This window comes from Strongylocentrotus purpuratus, unplaced genomic scaffold, assembly GCF_000002235.5.
Source record: "Strongylocentrotus purpuratus isolate Spur 01 unplaced genomic scaffold, Spur_5.0 spur5_scaffold_12, whole genome shotgun sequence".
In the NCBI taxonomy this organism is placed as follows: domain Eukaryota; kingdom Metazoa; phylum Echinodermata; class Echinoidea; order Camarodonta; family Strongylocentrotidae; genus Strongylocentrotus; species Strongylocentrotus purpuratus.
Window position 1 is genome coordinate 17116110 of NW_022145597.1, and position 25864 is coordinate 17141973.

Sequence of the window (25864 nt, forward strand, 5' to 3'; positions counted from 1 at the left end):
ACCACCCTACCGTCATGTACTAGTATGGATAAACTGGAATATTAATTTTTCACCACCCTACGCTAACTTTTCACCACCCTAGCGCCATGTACATTGTCTATGTATAAACTAGAATATTAACTCTTCACCACCCTACGCTAACTTTTCACCACCCTAGCGCCATGTACATTGGCTATGGATTAACTGGAATACTAACTCTTCACCACCCTACGCTAACTTTTCACCACCCTACCGTCATGTACATTGTCTATGGATAAACTGGAATATTAATTTTCACCGCCCTACGCTAACTTTTCACCACCCTAGCGCCATGTACATTGTCTATGGATAAACTGGAATATTAACTCTTCACCACCCTACGCTAACTTTTCACCACCCTAGCGCCATGTACATTGGCTATGGATAAACTGGAATATTAACTCTTCACCACTCTACGCTAACTTTTCACCACCCTACCGTCATGTACATTTAGTATGGATAAACTGGAATATTAATTTTTCACCACCCTACGCTAACTTTTCACCACCCTAGCGCCATGTAAATTGTCTATGGATAAACTGGAATATTAACTCTTCACCACCCTACGCTAACTTTTCACCACCCTAGCGCCATGTACATTGGCTATGGATAAACTGGAATACTAACTCTTCACCACCCTACGCTAACTTTTCACCACCCTACCGTCATGTACATTGTCTATATGGATAAACTGGAATATTAATTTTCACCACCCTCCGCTAACTTTTCACCACCCTAGCGCCATGTACATTATGGATAAACTGGAATATTAACTCTTCACCACCTTACGTTAACTTTTCGCCACCCTGGCGTCATGTTCATTGTCTATGGATAAACTGGAATATTTTTTCTTCACTACCTTACGTTAACTTTTCGCCACCCAATTACAATACAGTTTATTGAAGTTAAAACGGGTATTATGTCCTATGCAGGGGCGGATCCAGCCGACGACAAGAGGGGGGGGGGGGGGGGGGGGGGGGGAATTCGTGAGAGAATATTTAGCAGCGATTCATCCAGCCGGTGAATACGCAGGGGGGGGGGTGATGGAAAGGAGAACCACTAATTTTTTGCTGGTGTGGGCGAAAAATTAAAAAAAAAAATTGGGGGGAGGGGGGCCCGCTTTCGTTTTTTGTTTTAAAAAAAGGTTAAATTTGCGTCATTATCCTTTTTTTAAACAGTTTGTTGGGCTAGGGGGGGGGGCTAGGCCGGAAAAATCGCCACGTGGATCCGCGCCTGGTCCTATGTGCAGGCCAAAAATAATGACGAGGTTAAATTCCAATGTAATTTGAAAGATAATAATAATTTAGAACTTCCCTCAACACCAAAAGGTTTGAAAATGTCTTTTTGTGAGAAAATAATGATCATAATTAGTTGTCGAATTGAATTTAGCGAGCACGCTCGTTTAATTAGTCTGATTTTTAGACCATTGTACCGAATGCTCAATGGTCATACATAATAGACAAATGTACATTTAGTACATGTAGACAGGCACGGATCCAGGGGGGCCGAGCGGGCATTGCCCCCCCCCCCCCCCCTCCCCCCCCCCCCCCCCCGAAAAAAAAAGGAGAGAGAGAAAAGGAAAAGAAGGGAAAGGGAAAGAGGAGAGAAAGGGAAAGAGGAGAGAAAGGGAAAAAAGAGGAAGAAGAAAAGAAAAGAGGGAAGAAGGAGATTTGGGGAGGGGGGCAAAAGGACTTAGCCTCCCAGGCTATTGCCTCCCAGGCTGTTGTCTCCCAGGCTGTTGCCTCCCCCCCCCCCCCCCCAATCAAAAAATAAAAGAGAAGGAAGGAAAGGGAAAGAAAAAAGGGAAAGAGGTGATAAAGGGAAGGAAAAAAGAGGAAGAAGAAAAGAAAAGAAGGGGGGTATCAGTTGCAATTTTTACCGATCGGGGGGAGGAGGCAAAAGGCCCTTGCCTCCCCCCCCCCCCCCCCCCCCGTCCCCGCGTTAAAAAAAAGAGAAGGAAGGAAAAGGAAAAGAGGAGAGCTAAAAGGGAACAAAAAAGAGGAAGAAGAAAAGTAAAGGGAGAAAAGAAGGGGAGAGCAGTCAACAATGTGTGGAGCGGAGTGGGGGCCAAAATGATCTCCCCCCCCCCCCCCCAGGCAAACTTAAAAGAGAGAGAAGGAAGGAAAGGGAAAGAGGAGAGAAAGGGAAAGAACAAAGAAAGAATGAAGAAAGGTAAGGATATCAGTTGTAATTTTTCATCACTTTTAAGTAAATTGTACTTTTTTATGCGTTTGTTGGAAAATGACAAATTCCTAAATTCACAGCCAGGCAAGAAAAATGCTTCTTGAGATGCCTACATGTCAGGGCCCGCGGAACGGCGGGGATCGGGATCCTCGAGCCCCCCCCCCCCCCACTTTTTTTTTGAAAAAGTATATTAGAGAGAAATAGAAAGAAAGAGAGCAAGAAATAAAAAATAGTTAACTGCCAGTGTCACATTATAATGAGGTATCAAAATCTGCTCATCTGACCATGATTAAATTAAATGCCTAAAACCACGAGGGCTCTGCCCCCTGTATTCCACCTAGGGCCCTAAGGCAGGCCCTTAGATGCTCATTTGACAGTAAGTAAACGCCTAAAACTCCTGAGCTTCCGGGGGCTCTGCCCCCTGACCCCAACCAAAAGCCCCAAGGCGGGCCCCTTGATACTCATCTGACCGTAAATGAGTGTCTAAAACCCTTGAGCTTCCGGGTCTCCGCCCCTGAACCCCACGCCAATTAGTGACCTGCAAGTGTCACAATTAGGTATCAAAATAATGCTCATCTGACCGTAATTAAATGCCTAAAACCCTGAACTTCCGGGGCTCTGCCCCCTGGACCCCGCCTAGGGCCCAAAGGCGGACCCCTGAATGCTAATCTGACCGTAAATTATTGCCTTAAACCCCTGAGCTTCCGGGGGCAGACAAGGTATCAACATAAGTTCATCTGACCGCATGCGCGTAGCCAGGGGGGGGGGGGTGGGGCGGTGGGGTGGTCCCCCAAAAAACACGTAGCGAGGGAGCGGGGGGAACTGAATGTAGACAAGGATTAAGGGTCGACAACGGTACAACGAATCGTCTTCTTTCTCAAATGATTTAATGAAACGTAAAAGCTTCCGCGCTTCGCACGGGAGGGGGAAAATAAATTCAGACGAAGAATATTTTCGAGAGCGGTACAACGAATCGTCTTCTTTCTCTAATAATTAAATGAAACGTCTAAGCTTCCGCGCTTCGCACGGGAGGGGGGGGGGAAACTGAATTTAGACAAGGATTAAGAGTCGAGAACGGTACAACGAATCGTCTTCTTTCTCTAATGATTTAATGAAACGTAAAAGCGTCCGCGCTTCGCGCAAGAGGGGGAAAATAAATTCAGAGGAAGATTATTTTCGAGAGCGGTACAACGAATCGTCTTCTTTCTGTAATAATTTAATGAAACATCGAAGCTTCCGCACTTCGCGCGGGAGGGGGGGGGGGAACTGAATTTAGACAAGGATTAAGAGTCGAGAACGGTACAACGAATCGTCTTCTTTCTCTAATGATTTAATGAAACGTAAAAGCGTCCGCGCTTCGCGCAAGAGGGGGAAAATAAATTCAGACGAGGATTATTTTCGGAGCGGTACAACGAATCGTCTTCTTTCTCTAATGATTTAATGAAACATCGAAGCTTCCGCACTTCGCGCGGGAGGAGGGGGGGGGAACTGAATTTAGACAAGGATTAAGAGTCGAGGACGGTACAACGAATCGTCTTCTTTCTCTAATGATTTAATGAAACGTAAAAGCTTCCGCGCTTGGCACGGGAGGGGGAAACTGAAGTTAGACAAGGATTAAGAGTCGAGAACGATACAACGAAACGTCTTCTTTCTCTAATAATTTATTGAAATGTCAAAGCTTCCGCGCTTCGCGGAGGAGGGAGGGAGAAACTAGCCCCTCCTTGCACCCACCCCCCCCCCCCAATTACGTCACTGCTGGTCACCATAACGTACCAATATTTGGCTAGCATGATTTCAAATTTGGGCCCCCCCCCCCTAAGAAATCCTAGATCCGCGCCTGCATGTAGACAAATGCTCGTGTACCCCTTACAGCTCTATTTATTACCAAAGCAAGTCAATCATTTACTCAATAGCGTCTGACGGTGAAGTCTTAAAAGTAAACAAGTTTCCTTGCATAATTTGAATTCTATAGGACACTGCTGACAGATAGGACATACGTGACATATTCACAATTCCTGCAAAGTTCTTCAGACTTTCATGTTGGCTGAAAAAGAGATCATGGGATTCAAACAAAACCTTTAAGAGATTTATTATTTCCGATCGGTGGGTTTATGTATAAGCAATTGCTCCACGAGGATGAACTGAAATAAACAGTTGCGATCCCCTTCTGTCGCAAATAAAACAAAAAACTATAGTGCTTGATATGTAGACGGGTGAGATACTTTAACAATGAAACAGTCCTCTTTATTTAACAGACTATCAAACAAATTATAAAACTTGCACTCTCCAAAATATTATCGTCAATAATTTAAAATTCTATTGTACTAGCCTGTATATCTTTTTCTAATACAACTGTAGAGAAAACATATATTGTAACATTCTGTAATATGTGGAATATATTTTACAAATAAACCTCAATATACCTGGCAAATGCGCAATTACACCTTGTTCCCGAAATATTTTGCGGTACCGCAAGACCCTATGCAGGTACATGGAACTGGAAAACTGTTGATTCGTCGGAAGTTTGCAACTTGAATGGATCTTATTTCAGTCGTTATGAATTCAAGAGAATCGGAAATGAACGGCGAAATTGTTGTGCTGTTTATGTAGGACCTCCACACAATACTTAATTCCAAAGGGATGACAACATAATGAAGCACGAAGGCAAAGCTGGTCTCGTAAATGTCTTTAATAATATGTGGTTTTCATTGTGACTTGGTTGCCATGTCTAATGTTTTAAACATGTGCACAGCTGCATTTGAGATGTAAACTGACTGTACAACATTGAATTTATCTCCCATATAATTATACTAGAGAGAATGTGAATAACAACGAATTTGTTAACAAGTTTGTGTTGTCTTGGTCTACAGAACACTATATTAAATGTCTGCAAAGGCGGTGGTAAAACATGAGATGGAGAGGGAGGAGTTAATTGTGATAAATCGTTATTGAGCGAAGTAATTAACATTTTGAATATACTAGTAAGAAAAATAAACTCGTATGAGAGTTTAAAAGCGTACATGCATGATTGTGTATATAAACGTAAACAGACATACAATAAAATGGGCAAATACCATTAATCCCTTTTCCAGGCTCATTTGACACATGCTACAGAATGCAAGGAAGCTCCTTCTGTTGATGTTGTTTGTTTGAAACGTTGTCTTATCTTATTTATGTCGTGTATAATTATGGGAAAAGTGTTTGTACTTTAACATGTTAATACGTTTCCTGATCATGTACTTGACAGTACGTCATATATGCAGGCCGATTTGCAATGGTAAAAAGGATGTTTGTGTCGGCTAACAATCATCATTATGATCTCTTCAAAATTGAAATTAATGTACAATCTTGTACAGTATCTGAATGTAATACTTTCCCAGTTGCTAACTATGAATGTCATAGGCACGAAAGGTAGTGGTAAATGAGCAAAGACACGCACTTTCGTCGCAACTTTCTTCTCTAATAGATAAGTTTGATATTACCATCTATATCATAGGCGCCGGAAGTGAGGGGCAGGGGGGGGGGGGGGGGGACAAAACGCATTTTTGCCCCCCCCCCCTCCAAAAAAAAAAAAGCAGTAAAAGAGTAAACATGGTTGGTATTTTTAACCCCAAAGAACATAACAATAATAAAATCCTGAATTAAATCATATATACAATTCCATTCAAAGAAAAGAAAAGTTCACAGGAATTAAATTTCATACACATTGCGCATGCCACCTATACTGTATTTATCAATGGAGGTCTTTATAATAGCGATACGCGCATATCGTGGACATATTGTGCGAGAATGGAAAAGCGTGTCTGTTTTTTTGCTATAGGGGTGAGAAGACATGAGCCCCCGAACGCTGGCGTACTGATGGGGGGTGTACTCTTATTTGATACCAGTGATTTACAAATGTTGTTGTTATGACATGATTTTCCGGTATTTTTTCTCCATTTTGTTATAAGTCTTACCTTTTTATGCGTTTGTTGGACGATAAGAAATTCCCAAATTACAGTCGAGCGAAAAATACGCTTATTTAGAAGCCTTTTTGTCATGGCCTGCAAAGTGGCTGGGCTCGAGCCTCCCCCCCCCCCCTCACTTTTTGAAAAAGTATGTTAAAGAGAAAAAGAAAGAAAGACGGAGAGAAAAAAATACGTGACCTGCCAATGTCACAAATAAGGTATAAAAAATGCTCATCTGACTGACCGTAATTAAATATCTTAAACCCCGGAGCTTACGGGGGCTCCGCCCCGAACCCCACCAAGGGCCTTAAGGCGGTCCCCTTGATGCTCATCTGACCGTAATATACCTAAAACCCCTGAGCTTCCGGGGGCTCTGTCCCCTGGATGCTCATCTGACCGTAATTAAATACCTAAAAACCCCGAGCTTTCAGGGGTTATGCCCCCTAGACCCCATCAATGTCCCTAAGGCGGGCTCCTGGATGCTCATCTGACCGTAATTAAAAACCTAAAAAACCCAAACTTCCAGGGGCTCTGCCCCCTGGATCCCACCAAGGGCTCTAAGGTGGGCCCCTGGATGCTCATCTGACCGTAATTAAATACCTAAGCCCCTCAGCTTCCGCGGGCTCTGCCCCCTGGACCCCACCAAGGGCCCTAAGGCGGGCCCGTGGATGCTCATCTAATCGTAATTAAATACCTAAAACCCCTGTGCTTCAGGGGGCTCTGCCCCCTGGACCCACTATAGGGCGGGCGAGATGGATGCTCATCTGACCGTAGTTAAATATTAAAACCTCTGGGCTTCTGGGGGCTCCCACCCCCCCCCCCTGGAACACGTCAATGGCCTTAAAGAGGGCCCCTGGATGCTCATCTAACCGTAATTTAATACCTAAAACCCCTGTGCTTCCGGGGGCTCAGCCCCTTGACCCCCACCTACCGAGGCTCATGCCCTGGACCCTACGCCAATTTACGCTCTACCTGATCGTTAATACTCCACTTTGAAAAATGTTCCGCGGGAGCTGCATGTAACGTGTAAGACTGGTGGTGATGCAGATTTTTCGTCTGCCCACCTCCCCCCCCCCCCCTTTCCGAACGTTCTTTCTCATTACGTCACTGCCCCTGGAAGGTGAGCCCCCTGGAATGTTTGCCACCCCCCCCCCCCCCCCAATCCCAAACTGCTTCCGGCGCGCCTGATCTATGTAGTACTAGTACTTATTCTTTATTCTAAAGTTGCCATGTATTACCGTAGAGGCTATGTCTACGAGAACGAAGAAGAGAAAATAGAATTGAAAGGAAATACAAGTCATGTATGCATTGCCATTACCTGTAATTTCTCAATAAATGTTTATTAGTTTTCGAAATATTCTGGTGTCCGCAGTCTTAATATTGTTTTCAAACTTCATATGTGTATCATTGTAATTCTTATCATTGTGAGAATTTCATGAGAGCTTGTCCCCGTCTCATAGAGTTACGATTGATCCAAATCTATCGTAAGTCCTCCAATCAATCGCAAGTTTGCAGTCTCCACTCACTGGGGAAAAGGGGCGGCCGAGCGACTTCGAAAGTGGGGGGGGGGGGGACGGGGCACCAAGAAAAAAGGACACTTTCTGAAGAAAAAAAGGCACCTAGGCTACAAAGGGAAACCTCAAAGCGAAAATAGACATTGTTTAGACTTCGGTATATACCCCTACATTGTGTTTACATTATCAGGGATGATTTCAATATTTGTTTCACCTTATACACCATACAAGATATTGCATAATGCATCATGCTTTTTAAGTTGGGTGTGATGGTCTGAACATTATTTTATTTGCGAGCGAGGAAAAGTGTTAAGATTTGTGAGGTCGCAGTGAGAAAAATTACATCTTATAAAGAGGAAAAAACCCAATCCTGATAGGGTTATAAGTACATTCTGATAACGGAAGACTGAAAAGACCTTAGATAATTAACATAAGTATATTTTGATTTGATTATATTTTCTTCTGCATTCGTGTAATTATACAGTTTTTCGATAACAATAATAATATAAAGTACAATAAGTATTTTTCTGACAATGAATCATATATATAAACTGTCATAAATACTAAGTTTCCTCAAACATTATAAAACATTATAAAATTATTTGCGGAAGAAGGACTGTCATTGTAAGCAGATTGCTTGATAAAACGACAGCCCCAGACAAAAACTCATGAATATATTAACACATATTAAGCAGAAACGGATAGGTAATTGAAAATACAAATTTCGATGATGGTGATATTGACAATGCAGATGAGGATGATGATGATGATGATGATGATAATGATTCGAATGAAAAAAGAGATGACATGACAAAGAATGAAGAGTTGACACAGAAATTCTATCTTGAGTATTCTGATAATAACATCGTTTTAACTTTGGCCTTAAATGAGTAGAGTGAGCAGGCCCGTAGCCACGGGGGGGGGGGGGGAGCACGTGCCCCCAAAAAATTGAACTTGTTTAGACCCCTCCCCAGAACGTCGATCAATTACATGTATGTGCCCCCCCCCCCCAAAAAAAAAAAAAAAAAAAAAAATTAAAAAAAAATAAAAAATCTGGCTACGGCCCTGAGAGGGAGCAACATGATTTAATAGATTCTGGGAGAGAGTTCCATAGGTCAGGACCATGGTGTCTTATGGATTTATTTCGGGTTTACTAGAGGAAAATTTGAGGAATTACGAGTAGGGTAAGAGTGAATAGCTTTATTCATAGTGTAAAAGTTTTGAAATGAAAGAGGGAGCATATTATTTAAATACTTAAACATGATCAGTAAACATTGTAGCAAATTTATGTCGAATACTGTAAGGGTTTTCAGTTTGTAAAATATTGGACTTGTGTGAGATAAATATGGTGAACCAGTACATAATACGAAGGGCTTTCTTTTGCAATAAATAAATAGAGTTGATTTTGATTTTGGCGCTGGTGGCCCATACTAAATTGCAATATGTTATATATTGTAATATCAATGAATTATAAAGCATAACAAGCGGATAACATGAGATTAATTTCTTCATTCAAAATCGTTTCAAAATTAAAGTAAGTTCATTGGCTGCATGTATCTCTTTCAAAAAGTGTTTGAACTAACTATAACAATCCCATTGTTGTCTTGATGTCTTGATTTGAAATGTCTTGATTTGTAACTGTCCCTTATTACTTACACATGTAGGTAATGAGAGACCTTTGGTGATGACGTCATAACTTATTTTTTATCTTATTAATCAGTTACATCATGACCACAATTTTGTTTCCCAATAAAGAGAAGAAGTTACTGAAGAGAAAACAAAACTTTCTGTATGTGTAACATTTTTCATGTTTATGTAAATTATGGAAATGTGCTTAAGGGTCTCCAATTCCCCACACCTACCCTAGTACTAGAGATTAAAGAGGGCACTTACGAGAATGGAAAATGGACACTTATTGCAAAGGAAAATGGGAACTTGTCGAAGGAAAAGGGGCACGTGTCAAAATAAAAGGGGCACTTATCAGAGTAAAAGGAGCACCTATCCTATGTAAAAGGGGGCACTTTTCGGGTGCTTGAAAAAGTGGGGGGGCACTGTGCCCCTACTCCCCCCCCCCCCCCCAGGAGGGCGGCCTCTGCTGGGGAGTTTATCCATAGACAATGTACATGGCGCTATAGGGTGGTGAAAAGTTAGCGTAGGGTGGTGAAAAATTAATAGTGCAGTTTATCCATAGACAATGTACATGGCGCTGTAGGGTGGTGAAAAGTTAGCGTAGGGTGGTGAAGAGCATTGGCGTAATGAGCAAAAACGTTTGGGGGGCTGACAAAAAAAATCCGAATCACCCCCACTCTAACATGCAGTCCCTGCTGAACGTTTCTCGAAATGGGGTCTAGTGGCAAAGCCCGGCGGGGGTCAAGGGGCGGAGCCCCCAAGCTCAAGGGGTATGGGCATCAGTGGCGGATCCAGGAATTTCTTACCGGGGGGGGGGCGGCACAAAATGGCAAGGGTTGAAATGTAAAACGATGAAGCGACAGAACGAGGCTTTAACGGCGAGGGAGTGGAGTGACCAAGCAGGGGGTGGGTCTGGGAGGGGGAGGCCCCCTCCCAGAGTAAGAAGCGTTTGCAATTTTAGAACCAAATTAGACGCATTTTCAGGCACTTTCTGGCAGGGGCGTCGCTAGGCCTTTTTTTAGTGGGGGGGGGGGGTGTAGAGGCCACCGATTACCGACAAAAATAGCCACCATCACCGACAAAATTAAATGTTCAATATCTACAAATAACCCCATAAACCCGGGGCCGAAGCTAATTTTTTTTTCATATGGACTATCTATATTACTTGCATATGCGCGAAATGGTCATTTTCCTCGAAGACATAAATATACGTATTATTTCTTCAATTTAGTCAGCATCATAGCTATATATTTTAATGCAGGCGCGGAGCTACGATCTTATTTTAGGGAGGGGCGGTAGTGAGCAAGAGAATCACTTAAAAGCGCGCTCATTAGGGGGTGTGGGTGATGGGCCTCCTGCACGAAGCGCGGAAGCTTAGATGTTTCCTTTAATTATAAGGAAAATAAGACGATTAACTGTACCGTTTTCGACTAGTAATCCTTGGCTGAATGAAGTTCCCCCACCCCCTCCCATCTCCCACCCCCCCCCCCCTCTTTGACGTTTCATTAAATTATGAGAAAAAGCAGACGATTCGGTGTACTGTTCTCGACTCTTAATCCTTATCTGAATGAAGCTTCCCCCTCCCGCGCGAAGCGCAGAAGTTTTGACGTTTCATTAAAATTATTAGAGAAAGAAGACGATTCGTCGTACCGTTTTCGACTCTTAATAAGCCCTATTCTCCTGAATTCAGTTTCCCCCCTCTCGCGCAAAGTGCGAATGCTTTGACGTTTCCTCATATCATTAGAGAAAGAACACGATTCGTTGTACCGTTTTCGACTCTAAATAAGCCCTATTAATTTTGTCTGAACTCAGTTTCCCCTCTCGCGCGAAGCGCGGAAGCTTTGACGTTTCCTTAAATTATTAGAGAAAGAAGACGATTCGTTGTACCGTTCTCGACTCGACTATTATGAAGTTTCCCTTCCGCGCGAAGCACGGAATTTTTGGCGTTTCATCACAATATATAGAAAGGAAGACGATTCGTCGTACCGTTGTTGACTCTTAAACCTTGTTTGAATTTAGTTTTCCCGAAAATTTTAAACCTCTGATTTCTTTAGCTGATATTATAGAAAAGTGAAACTTCGAGAAAAAACAAGTATTGTACTTGTAGTCACTCTCGAAGTCGTCACAGCGGATAAGAAGACACAGTTTGTAGGGAAAAAACTTGTCGGCCGACCGACAATATACATCTCACCGACTTCAAACTTCTGCATTGATATAGTACACGAGGATCGATCAAGAATACCGACACAGCTGACCCAACACAGCAACATATTTACCCGTTTCTTTCTTGCTCCCTCGACGAGACGACTCCACCCAACAACTCCCTTTTCTCTTTTACTCCCACTCCTCCTCTCTCAGACTCTTACCTCCCTTCTCTCTCCTCTCTTTCATCCCCCGTTTCGTTTGTTTCCCTTTCACTCTTTTTTCTTCTTTTTTCTTTTCTTTCTTTTCTTTCTTTTCCTTTTTTTCCTCTCCTCCCTCTTTTTCTTTTTTCTCTTTCTTTCTTCTCTTTTCTTTCCTTTCTTTTCCTTTCTTTCTTTTCTTTTCCTTTTTTTTCTTCTTTTCTTTCCCCTTTCCCTCTCTTTTTTCCCTCTCTTTTTTTCCCTCTCTTTTTTTCCCTCCCCCTTTTCTCTTTTTTCCGACGGCAGCGCAATTTTACCGACAATATCCTGACAGGTGGGGGGGGGTGTCGCACCCCCTCACCCCCTCCCCCTTTGGCGACGCCCCTGCTTCCTGGAGTAATATAATATGACGTAAAATTGCTTTCTCCTACCCCTTCCAAGAGTAGGGATCTTTTGCAATTTGAGAACCACATTTGGCGCATTAATGTCCACCGGCACTTCCTGGAAAAAAGAGGCCTTATTGAATTCAGACAAGATTAAGAGTAGAGACCGGTACAACGAATCGTCTTCTTTCTTTAATAATTTAATGAAACGGCAAAGCTTCCGCGCTTTGCGCGGGAGGGGATTTGTTAGAAGTTAGAGAAAAGTGATCTGACACGTCGTGAGACGTTGTATAGATTATGCTTTGATGCCGGTACTTCACTGTAGTACTTGCAACAATTATCTCGAGTGTATAAACTGTGTCGTTATCGGGGGCGCGGCTAGATCTTTTTCAGTGGGGGAGGGGGGAAGGGTGTAGAGGCCACCGATTACCGACAAAACGAGCCACCAATTACCAACAAATATAAAAATGCCAATGTCCAAATGCCTACAATTTTAACCCCATAAACCCGGGGCCAGGAACTAATTAATTTTTTCAGTCCCCCGCTTTGACACTTCATTATATTATTAGAGATAGAAGACGATCCGTTGTACCGTTCTTGACTCTTAATTCTTGGTTCGCCCCTCCTGCGCAAAGCGTGGAAGCTATGACGTTTCATTTAATAATTAGAGAAAGAAGACGATTCAATGTTCCAACCCCGACTCTTAATCCTTGTCTGAATTCAGTTTCCCCCCCCCCCCCCTCCTGCGCGAAGCGCATAAGCTTTGACGTTTCAATAAATTATTACTCTTAATCCTTGTCTGAATTTTCGTCCATCCCGCGCGAAGCGCTGAAGCTTTCACGTTTCATTTAATTATTAGAGCAAGAAGACGATCCGTTGTACCGGTCTCGACTCTTAATCCTTGTCTGAAATCAGTCCCCCTCCCGCGCGAAATGCGGAAACTTTGTCTTTCAATAAATTATTACTCTTAACCCTTGTCTGAATTCATTTTCGCCCATCCTGCGCGAAGCGCGGAAGCTATCACGTTTCATTAAATTTATAGAGAAAGAAGACGATTCATTTTATCGTGTATTTGTCTGAATTCAGTTTTCCCCCTCCCACGCGAAGCGCGGAAGCTTTGTCGTTTTATTTAATTATTACTCTTAATCCTTGTCTGAAATCATTTTCGTGTGTTTCATCAAAACCGTTCTCGACTCTTAATCCTAGTCTGAATTCAATTCCCCCCCCCCCCTCCCGTGCAAAGCGCGGAAGGCTTTGCCGTTTCATTAAATTATTAGAGAAAGAAGACGATTCGTTGTACCGTTCTCTACTCTTAATCTTGTCTGAATTCAATTTCCCCCACTATATGTGCAGTGTTACATGATGTAAGTATGGAACGCTCGTTCGCAAATCTGTGCATGCTCAGCCCGAGTGGTAGGTAGCATGTTATCTCCCGGCAGTGCTTTGCACAAAGCTTCTGGAAAGGATTTGTTTTACCAGTGTTACTGTTAGTGGCCACTATAAGGCCCTTAGTGTTTATAAAAAAAACATAAGCTCTTCCTGGCTTTTTTTGGGAATGGGTCAGTTTGCAAGAATTAATGGAGAAACTAGCATTTTGTTGAAAATCATGTGATATCACGAACATATACATCACTTGTGAAAAAAAGTCATGGTTCAATTTTATTTGGGGGGGCTGAAGCCCCCCCAAGCACCCCCACCAGTACGCCAGTGGTGAAGAGTTAATATTCCAGGTTATCCATAGACAATGTACATTGCGCTATAGGGTGGTGAAAAGTTAGCGTAGGGTGGTGAAAAACTAATAGTGCAGTTTAATGTACATGGCGCTAGGGTGGTGAAAAGTTAGCGTAGGGTGGTGAAGAGTTAATATTCCAGTTTATCCATAGACAATGTACATGGAGCTATGGTGGTGAAAAGTTAGCGTAGGGTGGTGAAGAGTTAATATTCCACTGTATCCATAGACAATGTACATGGCGCTAGGGTGGTGAAAAGATAGCGTAGGGTGGTGAACTGAAGAATTAATCCATAGACAATGTACATGGCGCTATAGGGTGGTGAAAAGTTAGCGTAGGGTGGTGAAGAGTTAATATTCCAGTTTATCCATAGACAATGTACATGACGCTAGGGTGGTGAAAAGATAGCGTAGGGTGGTGAAGAGTTAATATTCCAGTTTATCCATAGACAATGTACATGGCGCTAGGGTGGTGAAAAGATAGCGTAGGGTGGTGAAGAGTTAATCCATAGACAATGTACATGGCGCTAGGGTGGTGAAAAGTTAGCGTAGGGTGGTGAAGAGTTAATATTCCACTTTATCCATAGACAATGTACTTGGCGCTAGGGTGGTGAAAAGTTAGCGTAGGGTGGTGAAGAATAAATATTCCACTTTATCCATCGACAATGTACATGACGCTGATGTGGTAAAGAGTTGAGATCGTGAAAAATGATATCCATAGAAAATATGTACATGACGGTGACATAATGGTGAAAAGTTTATGTGATTTGGTATTTAAAGAGTCAATGCCCCTTTTCCCAGAGAAAAGGCATATTTATTTATTTATGCATGCATGCATGTTCACAATTTCACAATTCATTGAAGTTAACATCACATGAAAAATGAATATAATATAACAAATCATTTCAATTTTACAATCCATTTGAATTGACTTCACATGAAAAAGAATATAACAATGATTTATCAAAGACATGTTGCAACTAATATACAATTTGAAGAAAGAACACACAAAGGTGATGAAACATAAGCAAATAGAGCTTGAATCGTTACCACCTTTCAAATATATAACATATGACATATAACATTCGTGCATGACTTATAATTATGGTGCGGGGATATATTGCAATTCAAAAGAAGATAATAACTTTTTAATTTCTAACATACATGAGGTGAGGTCTTAGTATAATTCTTTGATTTGCCCCTAAGTACTGCGCTTTACCCCCCCCCCCCCCCCTCCATCATCTACTCTCATTATATCCGACCACCCTGCCTATTTTAATTGGTAGCCAGTCATCGTTGCCCTGATCATGCCTGATGGATAAAATACACAAAGAATATATTGCGTGTGTGTAGTATAGCGGTTGTACGTGTACAATGCGATCCTTACACTTATCAAATTGGCATTTTTTACACATTGGATGGGCTACCTTCATCTCCGATTAGGTGTGTGAAGAAAAGCTTCACCCGATCTCGGTGTGCTCCACATCATGATGCGAACGGGTCCGGAGGGTTGAGGGGATGAAGTCGACATGGTTTCCTATGACAATGTTGAGCGTGTATGCATGCAGGTCTCATGCATGGGAAATCAGTGCCGCATACTGTGCACTAGCTGGGGATCGGACTTTATGTTGAGCTGCTTTAATAGCTGTATTTTGACAAAGTAAAGTTCAACGTCCAGGGGGCCGTTTCTCGAAACCAACTCCATGACAGTCATATCTTTGTCGCCGACCTACGGAGATGTCGAAGTGGATAAACCGTTTCACAAAGCCATGACAGACATGATATCGATATATCGCGATACTAGCAGCTCAAGAAGATAGTCTTTGTCACGATCCATTTGATTTATGAAGAATAACCCAAAACAAGTTTTGGGGCTAAAACTGTTCAAAAAGAAAGATAAACATATAAATTCTCCTAAAATAAATAATAAATATTGTCATTATCATATTAACATCATCAAACGATTTGCATATTTCTGTAAAGATTCTTAAATTGAAGAAAAACCGGTGAGTGTTTTTTTTTCGACAGTCGAATCAAAAGTTAGATGAAGGATACCGTAATGTGATAGTTTATCAATACGTACTTTTGTGTTTATTGTGACGAGGAATTTTAGGCAAAATGCCTTTTCTCAGCCAGTTTTTATTCTAGAGTCTCATAAATATTCGTTATATAATTGATTTGATATTGAAAATATAATTTGGAAGAAGTAATTAGAGAGGGAATAATAATGCACATAGGCCCGAAAGGTATGACGGTATCCTAAGAAAAGACTATGGATCGACTAAGGAAAACGGTGTGTAACATTCTTATCTCTCTTATTTATATGTTATAGTTTAATGATTTGTGATTTAATGTTTATATTCAGCTTTTTAAAGTTTCTGTATAATTTGTATTCTCACTTTTGTACATTTGCATTTCGCATCCCAGAGAATTACATACCGAACTCGTCTATATTTCTCTCAAAATGATAGTGAAACTAATCGTCCATTTCGCGGCCCATGAAATGGCAACAAACTGACTGGGGATGGCGCTTTACAGCAATTAAAAAGATATGACAGGTTCGGAGCAGTGACAACTCGCTTGTCGCGGAAGTTGTCGCTCATCTTGGCAAAGACGGCTTCGTGAAACACTTAAGCCCCTTTCACACCGGATCTGCGTAGAGTTGCGTAGTGTTGCGTACCGACTACGCCGAAGTTAAGCTGCGTACTCATGAATAAATTGATGCTTCGGCGTAGTCCCTGCGTAGGTTATGCGTAGGCTTGCGTACGATCGGCGTATAGTTACGTACCCTGTGCGTAGGCACCGGGTACCTTCGGCGTAGGCAATTGGCGTAGGGTTACGTACGGTTGCGTAGGCCTGGCGTAGGGTTGCTTACGGTTGCGTAGGCCTGGCGTTGGGTTGCTTACGTTTGCGTACGGTTGCTTCCCAGATAACAATACGACGTTACGCCAACGTGGGGCCAACGTAAGCTGTTACGTTGGTCCAACGTCGCCAACATGATGTTGGGCCCACGGCTTTCTTGCCGGCGGGCCAACGTTGGCCCGACAGTGACAAAATGACATTAAGCCAACATCGGGCCAACGTTATGCCGACCCCTATCCGACCATTTGTGCCGATGTCCTCCCGACATTGAACCAACGTTATGCCAACCTCTTTTCCACCGTATGCCGACGTCTTTCCGACATTGGACCAACGTCGTCCCAACCCTTTTTTAACCATGTGCCGACGTACGACCAACGTTATGCCAACCCCTATCCCACCATGTGCCGACGTTGTTCCGACATTGGATAAACGTTATGCCAACCCTTATCCCACCATGTGCCGACGTCTCCTCGACATTGGCCCAACGTTATACCAACCCCTTTTCAACCATGTGCCGACGTCTCCACGACGTAGGGCCAACGTTATTCCAACCCCTATCCCACCATGTGCCGACGTAGTTCCGACATTGGACCAACGTTATGCCAACCCCTATCCCACCATGTGCCGACGTCGTGGGCTGTTACGTTGCGCCATCGTCGCCAATGTGATGTTGGGCCAACGGCTTTCTTGCCGGCGGGCCAACGTTGGCTCGACAGCGACGAAATGACATTAAGCCAACATCGGGCCAACGTCCCCCCGACGTATGACCAACGTCATGTCAACCCCTATCCCACCATATGCCGACATAGGACAAACGTAATGCCAACCCCTTTTCCACCATGTGCCGACGTCTCCCTGACGTAGGACCAACGTAATGCCAACCCCTTTTACACTATGTGCCGACGTCTCCCCGACGTTGTCCTAACATAATGCCAACCCTTTTCCCACCAATTAAGTGCCGACCCCTCCTCCACCATGTGCCAATGCTAGACCAACGTTATGCCAACCTCTTCTCCACCATTTGCCGACGTAGAAGCAACGTTATGCCAACCCGTATCCCACCATGTGCCGACGTTGTACCTCCCCTTTCCAGTTCATGCCAACATCCTTCTGACATTACCAACACCAACTCAAAAACATATTCACACCAACATCAGTCGTCCGTTCATAAGAACATCGTCAAGATCATACTACATCGGACATGTACAATCATTCAAACACATGCATCACAACGTGACAAGGAAAAGCCAAGTAGTTTAAGATTGGATTAAATAAATAAACAGAGCAAAATCCACAAAATGAAGATAGTAACAATTTCATCAAAATAAGACTGAATTTGAGAAAAGTTCATTATAGATCCCTCTGCAAGATAAGTATAATAACAATATTGAAGCAAGAGGGACATGTTATTTTAATTTCGTCATGTCTATTATCTTGTACATTTTAATCACTATCAAAACTTGATAACAACTTATTTGTCCCATTTTAATGAAAAGTTCACCATCTTGCTTCTTAGAATTTGCTCTGAATACATCCCCTTCCTCCAAAACAAAAGAACAAGGAAAATAAACTGATTTTGTGATAAAACATACTTTATTTTATGTGTAATAAACAAACTGTTGTAAATGTGAATACAATTATTGTACATCTTTCTTTTGTATTTTCGTTTGAATTCGAAAAAGATGTAAACATAGTTTCAAGTTCAAGGTATCTCAATGTGTCACAATATAGGCCTACTATCAATGAATGCTAGGACGATAGGAGCTGTTATAAAATGAAATGTCGCTTACACGTAACACAACATAACATACTGAAATTCATTGTACGAATATAATAAACAATCCTCACAACTTCCCGAGTAAAACAAAACAAACACTCTGGCAGACGAACACGATTGCTTATGACAAGATTCCTCTACATATGTACAGCACAAAAATATAAAGAAATTAATAAAGTGTCCACCATTTGCATACCAAGAACTAGGCAATTAATGTAAACAATGTTCCATAAAAAATAAAAAATAAAATTCAGAGAAATTGCCAACATTTTTTATGCTTAGGCATTTCAGAGATGCTGATACATTTCGTCGCCATATCTATTGTTAACACATCTACAAACTGTTTTTTTTTAGGAGGGATAGTATACATTGCTTGAATGTGTGAAGTAAAGCAATCGCTAAATGTTTATATAACAGAGGAAATTTGAAAGTGAAGTAAGAAAGAGCAGAGCTTGTAAAGGGAAAAACACAAGTTTCTTCACTCTGATATACCACTTTCAATATTTCTTTAAATTGAGAAGAAGGTAGTACGAAAAACATTCAGTCACTTAGATATATGAAACATTTTTTTCTTACCTTTGAAATTCTTTATAGCATGCATTTAGTTGACACGTTATACAGGCATTCAAATCAATTACGACCTTCTTCGACTCATGGTATAGCTCTCTTTTTAAAAGTGGGCCATTAGTGAAATTTCACCACAATAAATAACAAGTAAAGATGCATAGCACACTATTTAATAACAAAAGTTATTGTTTATGTTTGTGTACAAAACATAATGCCTGCAGAGCTGGCTAGCAAGCACCGTAGCTTGCCTAAGCGGAGATCGTTCTTGATATAACATCACTAATCCTTTGGTCAATCATTCCGAGGAACTCTGAGAATTGTAAGGGCGGGGTCCACCATTAGACGAGCAACTTGGAGAGGTTTTCAAAAAATTGTAAAAAATATAAGGAGGCGTTTATTTATGAAACAATTGTTATTATGTTGCTTTAAAGGGTCTTGATACAAGACATAAAAGTTTTAATTTCCTAAGGTAATGGACCTTTAAAGAATGGGTTAGTCGGAATCAAAATCTTGTCTAGCTTGTGGTGGTACAACTTCGACATCTGCGGCAAAAAAAAAGAAGAAGAAAGAAACCAAACAAGATTTAAAAGCAGATCATGGAAACATCACCTTGAAATAGTACGGATATTAATCAAATAGTACGGCATTCAAGGGAAGTAGTCCTGAGTGGCACATCCTCCCTAGTTTTGATGAAATTTCATGGATAGAAGTACTTTGTCATGAAAATAACTTCGTTCAAACTTTAGAGCGAATGACCCAGACGTATGGAAATTAGAAAGGAATGGATTTCTTTTATTTTTGTCTTGTTTAATTAGAATAGCATCAAACACTCTTATTAACAAAGGAAATATACATTTGAGGTAAAATGGCAGTAATATTCTTCAATAGAAAGAACCAATTTTTAGTATCTGTTTGCTCAGTGTTGAGATGCTTGATTGATAACAGTTTAAAGCCCCTCTTAAGTGTTGGATCCCAAAATTAGCCAAAGAATAGATGGCACAATCTCACTTAAATGGTATGATGTAAAAGAGGATGTCATTAACACCCGGACACTTCTGCAAATAGAATATTGCCCTAACAAAAATGTGTTTGAAGTAGAATATGGATGAAAGAATACAAAATTTGCGTTTTCTGCATACAACACAAAACCCTTATTAGTAAGTTTGTATTCTTTCTAATTTTTAGGACAAATGTTTGAAGAAGAGTGGCATTTTCTTTCACATCATTATAACATTGAAGTGAAATGTGAAGCTCCCAATACTTTTTTTTGTATTTATGTAAGCTCCCAATACTTGAGAGAGCTCGAGGGGCTTCAAAGTAGAAACAAAAACACAAAGCTATATTGTTAGTTGCTTATACAAGAAACAAATCAATTGACTGTGTTTTGTTTTTTGTGGCACCCTGCATTCAGAATTGTTTCCAAAAAAATACTGCTATAAGCAGTATTTCATGATTTGTTGTTGTTGAATAGTTTTGTAAGTGATCACAATGCAGTTTCTCAATATAATCAGGAAAAAGATACTAGCATCCGTTAGCAGCTATGTCCTACACAAACGTACATTAATCCAGTACATTTGTACTTTGTGTGCAGGGCACAACTATAACGAATACTAAGAAGTGCTATCCTGTCTACATGTATAACTAAATACAAAATGAATAAAATGCCAAATGACATACCCATATTTCTGAATGTTGAGGTCAATGGGGTCGTTGGGGTCGACAGTGTTCTGGAGGTTGATGGGGTCGATGTCGAAGGGGTCCTTGGTGCTGTTGATGCTGTTCTAGATGATCGAGGTAGGGGTAGCTGGATCTGAACGGGTAGAGGAATCTGGAATTTGTTGTGAAGTTGACGATATGAAATGCAGGATTTAATATTTAAATTTCAGAATTGTAGGAATTATGGGAGAAAAAAGTATTGGGATTTGGAAGAGCTATATAGAATTGAATATATTAATAAAGAACGTCAGAATTTTAAAAATAAATAATTAGAATATTTACCTTCAGTTCAAATTATAGCAATTTAATATACATGTGCATAAACAATAAAAACTAATTTGAAAATGAGAATAAAAATGCAGCAATAATCAAATTTGTGAATGAAAATTGTGAATGAAAATTATGGGATCGATCAGTGTTACCCCCGCCCCCAATAGTTTTTCCTATTTACTATTTGATCAAATTGAGGTTCTTGGCCAATTGCGACTTTAAATGATTGCAAATGCCAAAATGAGGGTATTCCCAACAGCTACCTCTTTCACATCACACTCACAATCCACTAAATGTGTTGATACAAAGTTCTTGCATATTTTGGCAGACTTGGCACACTCCCTTGTAAGATTTCAGGAGGCTAGAAACATGTACTAGCGGGATATCTTAATTCACAGCCCAATCTTGTAATTTATTCCTTTTCGAAGAGTAGGAATAAGAGTATAGTATAGACCTACTTCTAAATCTGAAAGTATCAGATCGAGACTATAATATCGTTTAGATATGCATAAAAAAATGATGCGTCTTCCCATTCATCTCTATTTGATTCAATTGGTCTTTCCAACAATGCATCAGCACCTTAAGTTCAACACTTGTAACACCAACAGATTCACAATCATTTGATTCATGGTCGATATTGCATATTGGGATGAACATCATCACTGTCACGGACGCTGTAACATGATGCATCAATACATCACCTAGGTCTAACTCTAAGTCAGGAACATATTAACATTTATCACGGCAAACACTCAATGCATCTGATGCCGACACTTCGGCCCCCATCATAGCCATCATAGCCATCACTCACACTTCAATTGCACGCAGCGGGTGTGCATGCTAAGCGTACTGCACTTTCACTTTCATTTGGACAGGGAATTATCAATGATTACTTTAACAATTTCTCATGCTATTTCCCTCGCTTTGTGACGGGGAGTTCTCACACTATACAATTTATCAGTTTCACGCGACATGCTCACAAAAATAACGTTGAAAGAGAAAGAAAATCATTCATTTACCATGCAGTGTTGGTACTCCCCGGCAACTGATCCAGACAAATGGACAGGATAAGGCTGACGTACGTTGCAATTGCATGAGCACATGGGCATGCGCACGCATGCAATTTTTTTTTATCCGGATGTAGCGGTACTAGGTCGTATTTGCTACGTTGGCCCAACGTCATAGCCCACCAATATATACATGCACTATTTATCAGTAAAGATGGAGACGATATAGACCAACGTTAAGCCAAGGTTGGCCCAACGTCGCGTATATTAGCCAACATATCCACCATTTTTCAGTAAAATTTGAAACGATATGGACCAACATTGAGCCAACGTTAATAGCCAAACGTCGAATAGCCAATTAACAGCCACAATTTATCAGTAATAATTGAGACGATGGACCAACGTTCAGCCGACGTTAGCCCAACGTCGAATAGCCAACCCAAAGCCACCATTTAAAAAAAAAAATTGAGACGATGAACCAACATGAAGCCAACATTGGCCCAACGCCGAATAGCCAACCAATAGCCAACATTTATAAGTTAAAATTGAGACAATGGACCAACGTTCAGCCAACTGTAGCCCAACGTCGAATAGCCAACCAATAGCCACCATTTATCAGTAAAAATAATGACAATGGACCAACGTTCAGCGAACATTGGCCCAACGTAGAATAGCCAACTAATAGCCACCATTTATCAGTGAAAATGGCGACAACGAGCCAACGTTAGCCCAACGTCGAATAGCCAACCAAAAGCCAACATTTATCAGTAATAAATGAGACAATAGACCAACGTTCAACCAACATTGGCCCAACGTCGAATAGCCAACCAATAGCCAACATTTATCAGTGATAATTGAGACGATGGACCAACATTTAGCCAACATTGGCCCAACGTCGAATAGCCAACCCAAAGCCACCATTTATCAGTGAAAATGGCGACAATGGACCAACATTGAACCAACAATAGCCCAACGTCGAATAGCCAACCATAAGCCACCATTTATCAGTGAAAATGGCGACAATAGACCAATTAACGTTCAGCCAACATTGGCCCAACATCGAATAGCCTACCAATAGCCATCATTTATCAGTGAAAATGGCGACAATGGACCAACGTTCAGCCAACATTGGCCCAACGTCGAATAGCCAACCAATAGCCACCATTTATCAGTGAAAATGGCGACAATGGACCAACGTTCAGCCGACATTGGCCCAACGTCGAATAGCCAACTAATAGCCACCATTTATCAGTAAAAATGGTGACAATGGACCAACGTTCAGCCAACATTGGCCCAACGTCGAATAGCCAACCAATAGCCACCATTTATCAGTAAAAATGGTGACAATGGACCAACGTTCAGCCAACATTGGCCCAATGTCGAATAGCCAACCAAAAGCCAACATTTATTAGTGAAAATGGCGACAATGAGCCAACGTTAGCCCAACGTCGAATAGCCAACCAATAGCCAATATTTATCAGTGATGATTGAGACGATGGACCAACATTTAGCCAACATTGGCCCAACATCGAATAGCCAACCCAAAGCCACCATTTATCAGTGAAAATGGCGACAATGGACCAACATTAAACCAACAATAGCCCAACGTCGAATAGCCAACCAAAAGCCACCATTTATCAGTGAAAATGGCGACAATGGACCAACGTTCAGCCAACATTGGCCCAACGTCGAATAGCCAACCAATAGCCACCATTTATCAGTGAAAATGGCGACAATGGACCAACGTTCAGCCAACATTGGCCCAACGTCGAATAGCCAACCAATAGCCACCATTTATCAGTGAAAATGGCGACAATAGACCAACGTTCAGCCAACATTGGCCCAACGTCGAATAGCCAACCAATAGCCACCATTTATCAGTGAAAATGGCGACAATGGACCAACGTTCAGCCAACATTGGCCCAACGTCGGATGAGCCAACCAATAGCCACCATCTATCAGTAAAAAATGGCGACGATGGCCCAACGATTAGCCAACGTTGGCTTGCCGACTGCGACCCTGCCGACCGTGGCCGACGTTGGCCCAACGCCGTATTGTTATCTGGGTTACTGTGGGAGAAAATGCCATGTAAAAATGCAATAGACGCTCGTAGGAGCCGCGAGTATAGCCATTGGCGCTTTATAAACATATATAATAAAAAAAATATGTTAAAAAACAGTTCAATTTATTGTATAAATAAACTGTGCAGTGTACAAAGAATTGTACATGTTATTACATGTGAACATAACTTGATCTTAGTATAATAATAACATTCTGACAAACTGTGACATCCAAGGGGCAGTGGGTCTCTTTTGCATGCGTGAAATAGGGCTGAAACGCCAATTTGCGTAAAATAGTGAGTGCAGAAAATAACATTTATAAACCTGCCATAAGTTTTATTAGTAAAAAGTGGCATTCGGTACACGTTTTTGACCGTTAAATTTTCAGTTTTTTTAGTAGGTATTAGCAACTGCTGAGGTTATTTTGCAGTAATGTTAATTTGTTCAAGATTTTATTTTCCAAAAAATGCAGACATTTTTGTTGATGTACTACATTATTGTACTATGTATCATTCAAAAGGGTAATATATGAACTTTCTTTTGATGAACATTGCAAGGTCACGTGATGTGATTTGATACCTCAAAACGCCAACAAAAGAGAGCACTTATTTTGATTTGTGAATAAATGTGGACAGCAGTCTGATATTTGTTGACCATATCTCTTTTTTCACTCATTTGTAAAATATCATTCCATAACAGTTTCCTGAAAGTTTGAAGACGATATCCGTTGTCCTTGGTCCGTAGCGTATTTGTGTGTGACAATGTAATGATATAAATGTTAGTCATTTATTAAAATTAAAGAAATGCTTCTGACATACACACTCACTCAGTCTCACTAACAGAGTGAGAAAAAATTATTTCTTTGCTCATTTCAATTAAACAAATTATATTACAAACATACAAACAGGACCACAAACGTACACATAAGCAAACAAACCGACACAAATACATACAGATTTCCACAAAACATAATAAAATTTTCGCATGAGGCATCAGTTTATGAATCTTATCTCTGTTTATTCAATTATCACAAATTGAATAAACCATAACAAAACAAAAAATGTCAGTCTGAAATACCTTGTAGTAGTACAAACAGAATAACAAGCAAGAATGATCAATGATCAATATCTGCCAAGTTTACATCCAGGTCCTAAAAAATCTTTATACCATACGTTTTTAATGCTTCGTCGGACTGGCGTAGGGTAGCGTATTGTTGCGTAGGCTTGGCGTACATTTGCGTAGGCTTGGCGTACAGTAGCGTAGGCTTGGCGTACAGTTGCGTAGGCTTGGCGTACAGTTGCGTAGTAAAGTCTACGCCGAAGGTACGCGAAAAAAATTAAACATGTTTAATTTTTTGCGTTCATCTCGCGTACCCATTCGCGTCCCTCCGCGTACAGTTGCGTAGGGTTGCGTACGATCGGCGTAGGGTTGCGTACGATCGGCGTAGTCGCTACGCAACTCTACGCAACGATCTACGCAACTCTACGCAAGGCCCGGTATGAAAGCCCCTTTAGCTGACGAGTTGCGCGACATTGGCGAGATGTCGTTGATCTTGTAGTTATGACGGTTTCGAGAAACGGCCCCCGAGTCGTATTATATGGCAATTTTGAATGCACAGGGGAAGGAAAAAGCCATTTGATATCCTTGCCCCTTTTCATTTGGGGTCAGGCAGCGTTAAAGAAGCTGAGCGAAGGTTTCAAAAGGCTTTTAACCTTAATAATGTTGGCATCATTGCAAAGTTAATGTTACAATCTTTCTAATGGTTCATATTTATTTTTCAAAAATTGTTACAGATTTGACTTATCTGCTTTAGTGGTGAAAGTGGTGAAATTACTACCCGATTATTCCACCCTTGATCG